Source organism: Typha latifolia, chromosome 15 (genome assembly GCF_019914945.1).
Source record: "Typha latifolia isolate L0001 chromosome 15, TyphaL0001v2, whole genome shotgun sequence".
Taxonomy (NCBI): Eukaryota; Viridiplantae; Streptophyta; class Magnoliopsida; order Poales; family Typhaceae; genus Typha; species Typha latifolia.
The window spans coordinates 6,219,773-6,225,802 of NC_133100.1; positions in this window are offsets into that span (position 1 = coordinate 6,219,773).

Consider the following 6,030-nt stretch of genomic DNA (forward strand, 5'->3'; position numbering starts at 1 on the left):
AATATATATATATATATATATTTTTTTTTTTTTTCTTAGTTTAAAGATTTTATATGAATAATAAAAAAAATCATACGATATTATAATTGTCGCTATACTTTCTATGTATAAAGAAGTATTTCTAAATTGACAAAAATACTCTCATATGATATAACGTAGAGAGTCTAATATATGTATAATAATCATTTCATATTACTTTTGCTCAGATATTATGTCCCCTTTCTAATATTTATAATTACCACTGTATTGTATTATGATAAATCTTTGAATGAATATCCATAGAAAATTCCTAAAATGTGGCTTGATAAAATTTAAAGAAATACAAGTAAATGACTAAATACCCACATTTTTAAGTTTAAAATAAAAAATTATATTTTTTTCATGCATAAAAGATATTTTTATTCCTGTGCTATAATATCGGCTAATACAAGATTTGATACATTTAAAACAATTTATATACGGTTAAATTAGTATTTTCTTAATATAAATATAATTATGATATTTTGAGGAATATAATAATAATTATGATATTTTGAAAAGTTTTCTTTGGCAATTATGTAAATATTCCTGCACCCAAATGCAAGAAAAAAATATATATAATATAACAGTTCCTGATGCGTGCCACGTGTCATCCACATTCAATAACAGCCGTCCAAGATTTATCTATTGAGTTATATATCCCTTGTTGGCCATTGTGCATATGAATAATTCAATGGGGTTTAATCAAAACCCTAGTTAGATTAGAGGCGGCAATCCTTCTCCTATCTATAAATAATTACAGGAGAAATTCCACATAGAAAATTAGTTTTTTTTTTTATCCCATGGGATAAAGGCAATTAAAATTTAAAAGATAAGAATGCTACAAATATAAGGGATAGAAGCAATTATATAAGTAATATTTGATAAATAGATATGGGTTAGTTTTACTTACACTTTCTAAATTATTATTATTTTCTATATAAATCTTTTGAATTTTTTTTGTGACAGATTGATTCTCTGAATTATTAAAAATATCTCAAGCATCCCTTCAATTAAGTTTTCATTCACTTTTTCATCCATAAATTATTACGCGCAAGTCATGTGAGCAGCAGCTGCACGATAAATTTGCTTCTAAATTTTAGAAAAAACTAAAAAGAGAAAATTTAGTTTACGAAAATACTCATTTTCTTTTCAAAGGGATATTTTGGTCTTTCCATCTTTTGTCTACGGCATCGGAGAGGTGAAATAATTTTAATAATTCAAAGAGTCTATGTGCCACAAAGGTATGTGAAAAAAGACATAGTTATTCTAAAAAATATTTATGCATATTGAGTGAGTATATTATTTAACTTTAAGTCTGTCTTAAACTCTTAGTACACAATAACACAAGGATTGGACAAATTAAAAGCAGATAAATTACAAATTACACCCTTTTGGTTAAAATTAAATTATCTTTCAAAACTTTTATTTGTATCACTTTGTCTCTATGCGGTCTAGATTAATATGAAAACTAATTAGCCGTTAATATAGCCATCAAATAACTATAATTATATTCTTATGATATTAATAGTCTCATTAGGTGAGCAACTATGATCATATATTTAAAGGGAGATGCATATTGATTCAGAGAGAATTAAGATTAGAGACTTCCAATCTTTAAGCTAATAAGAAAATACAATTTTATTTTAAACTTAAAGAATAAAATATGTGAGTAAATTTTGTACCTCTGGATGTCCATTCATGTAGGAAAAATCTCTTCTTTTAATATTTCTATAGTTTTAATGTTAATTTTGATGGAAAAATATAATAGTTTCATATTAATCTATTATACTTTTGTCTCAAAAATTTAGATATGTTTGGGATTGCACTTCCTTCCTATTTATATTTCTATTACAAATTCTACCTATTTTCACTATTTGTTGATCAATTTGTTCTCGCCATTATCTTTTAAAAGTTTCTAATAATTTTGTACTTATAAGACATATTTCTTATTCATACGCAAAATATAGAGTATTTTAGATTAAAAAAACTCTTCCTTTTATGTGAGACTAGGTGTGAGTAAAGAGTCGTGCCTAGTTTTTGTGGAACTTTTCAATATGAACTTCAATCGATATTTTTTATATGCATTGAAAAACTTATTTATTTTATTATGAACTAATAGTGTGAGATTATTTTATTAAATAGAGATATTTTTTCCTAAAATAACTAAAATGCCCTTATTTCTTAAATAACTAAAATGCCCTTAATGTGAATTAGTTGATAGTATTTTCATAATTCTTTTAGTATAGTTAACTTAACTTAGAGGTTTGATTAAGTTTAACTAATATATCTAACAGCAGAGTATTTTCTCCACATATTCATTAAATTATAGAGTTCAATTTATAAATAGTAAACATATAGGGTGTAAAACCACAATTTCTTTAAAAGATATGGTGCTATATACAAATTTTCTAGAATTTAAATTTATCAATTTAAATAATAAAATTATATTTCAATCACTATTTTTGTCATATATTTCTCACAAAAACTTCTATGTTATATGGTGCTATATACAAATTTTCTAGAATTTTTCTCTAATGGCTATTTTCAAATCCAATCATTTCAGATGTTTAATATTTAAATTTATCAATTTGAATAATATCTTTCTTGCAACAACTTTGACCGACATATTTTATATGCAGTGGAATGTTTATTCAATCCTTTGTAACTTTATATGTCACAAGTATCTTCAATTCAACTATTTCAAAGGTTTAAAATTTAAATATGTCTTTTTTTATGACTTTTGATCGATATTATTTTATGTGTTGGAATGCTTATTCAGTCATCTGTAACTTTATTTATCACAAGTATTTTTAATTCAACTATTTCAGAGGTTTAACATTTTTAATCTGTTAATCTAAGTAATAAAATTATATTTCATTCACCCATGTCATCATATTTTTTCATAAGAATTTCGAATGATATTATTTTATATGCGTCGAAAAGTTTATTTAACGCTCTAAAATTTTATCTCTATTGAGTATTTTCAAAAATATAAATAAAATGGTGAATTTTTTTTTAATTTTATTATTTAAATAGTGAAATTTGAAGATACTTATTAGATACGAAGTCATAGAAAATTAAATAAGTTTATAGGATTATTATGAGAAAGATATGAACAAAAGAGAGAAAAAAGTAATTTTATTATATAAATGGTCGAATTTAAAAATACTCATTAGAGATTAAATTTTAGAGAATTAAATAAATTTTCTAATACATGTAAAATAATGTTAATCAGAGTTCATATTGGAAAAATCCTGATACTATCATAGTAGGGAGATAAACAAAGACTTCAATAATTGCACTGCGAAAAAGTTTTTAAAATGATACAAACGAGGGATGAGGACGAGAATGAAGAGCTCAACAAATAATTTTTATCCCTCGGAGCTTTTCCCTCGCACTAAGTCTCACATAATAAGAAAGAGTTCTTCCTTTCAAAATAATTTTTATTTATGTATGAATGAGGAACATGTTTGATCATTTCTCTGTATTTTATTAAATAAAATTTGATTTTCATAAATAATTTGAAATGTATCAAAAACTTTTGTTAAATTTTATTTATTTTATTTTTTTCTTCTTATTTTTTATTTTTTTCGGTCCAACTCGTAGTAGTTGGATATCATATAAACTTCAAGTCAAACCTTTGAAGAACATTTTAACACTTCTATAGAGGTGCATTGCATAGTTGGAATATGAAAAGGTCTAAGTTCCCTCACACACGCATACAAAGAGTTTTGATGGCTCAGTTTTATGGAAGGCTTGGCATAGTACTTTTGCACATTCAAATCTACTCTACTCAACTCTATTACAATATAATTGTCCTCTTTAGTCATCAACAGGTATTAAGCTAAATTTAACTCAAGGTGTTTTTCAATATAACAAAAAATAAATTTCAGGAGTAAAATAATACATATATATAATAAGGTGTGAATGACACTAAAAATAAAATATAAAATATTATTTCAAAGGTATTCTTAGCTAACATATAAAATATAAAATATCATTAGCTTATAAGCTAGTTATAAACTAAACAAAGAGACTCGACTTGCTATATATATATATATATTAGATAGCTATGTGAGCCCTATCAAAATAATGAGACTCAATATGTGCGTATATACCACCGCGATGAGAAAACCAAAATCTCGATATCTACTAGGGAAGTGAACCCCTCACCTTTGTTATCGGCCGATAGGATTCGACCATCGGGATACAGTGGTGGTCTTGAAACACGATATTATTTGGTGACATTTTGTTAGAAATTTAAAGGGATAATTTTGATTCTTATCCAAACTCATTTGGGGGTAATTTCCAAGAGCCGCGTGAAGAAGAATTCAAAGGATAAAATGTCATCTTCACATTGCCTTTCATTAACTACCTTCCGTGTATATGTGTATGTCTTCCAATTTGAGTGACTAACAATAATAATATTAGTAGCTTATTTGATCATTCCTCCTCATATTTCTCTCCTAATTAATTTTCTAACCTAATTTGTATAAGTTGAGGATTTGGTATGACAAAAGAGAAGCTTCCTCAAACTTTCTTATGCATATTTGAATGTGAACTAAGATTTTTTTTTTTTCTTTTCTTTTCTTTTGCTTTTTTTTTTTCTAGCAATTCTTTTGAGTGGGATTGAAGCAAAGATTACAATTTAATGGCTTCTTAGTCCAAGTAGTCTGCATATATTTAGTTGAGAAGATTGAAAACTCCATTTCCATTAGATATAAAGTTGAAAAAAAGTCTACCCACTTAAAAGACTTATAAATCCATAATAAACTATTAATTTAGCAGTACATGATAATGATCACTTGGATCTTTAATTATGTCTACTACTCTACATCATGGTGATCAATTGCTTTCGTTATGCAGTAGTAAACGATGATGGAAAGTATTAATTGTCATGATCTTCGTAATCAGACAATTAGGATTATTAAAAGGTTTTTCTTGCATCTAATTCATTCTTATCAAAAGACCCATGCAAGTCTTCGTCATTTATTTGGAGTATTTATTTTTAAAGAAACTTTTTCTACGAGTGATTTTTATAGGAGAAATCCAATTATTTTTTAATTTCAATTTAAAAAGGGGTGTACAAGTAAATAAGTGATTTTTAAAGGGTATAGATGCAAAAGAGTCCTAAAAAGTATTATGATTAGCATAGGAGCTCTCGCTCTCAATTAATAAATAAATAAATAATGAAATTTGCATATAACACCTCTACTGATCTAACCGCAGGGTAAAAATTATGAAAATTTTCTTAACCAAGTCGTACTAAGGATATTTTAGTTATTTTAAAAATAAGAGCATTTTAGTTATTTTAAATATAAAATATTTTTACTTAACAAAATATTTTGACGGTGTAAATTCAAATCTAATCCAAGATATTTTCTATACATATTTACTAAATCAGATGGCTCGATTTATAAGTAGTAAAAATGTAGGGTGGAAACTACAATTACGTTATAAAATAAGGTATTATATATAAATTTTCGTAAGAAAAAAGAGAGCAAAAAATTACTTCTATCTTCTATAACTTCCAATTAAGTTATGATAACAATATGATATTTATTTATATTTATATTAGCGTATGATATTTCAAAAGACATTCATTCTTCTTCTTCAAAGGTTAGGTGTGTGTGTCTGTGTGGACCCAGCGAACTGCCGTGCAAGCTTATAAGGTGGTTGATGAATTGCCAGACAAAGTTCTTTGTTTTTTTAATCTCATCTTCTTCTTTTATTTTATTTTATCTCTCAAAAGAAAAGAAAAGATTAGTTGAAATGGAGACTTCATCTCACGGCTTCCGTCTGTAGCTCAATCGTAGAAGCTTCTTTTCCCGGCCTTTCGTTAGGTCTACCTTGACTTGATTATCATAATCTATATGGCAACGGGCAACGGGCGGCTGCCCTAATTTGGTAGTATGTACTATATGATGAACAGTGCCAATCGGAACGAGACAGCTGTCTTGCCGGTTGCTTACTTGGCAAGCTTCGATTCGTCGTTTGGTGGGCTGTGTG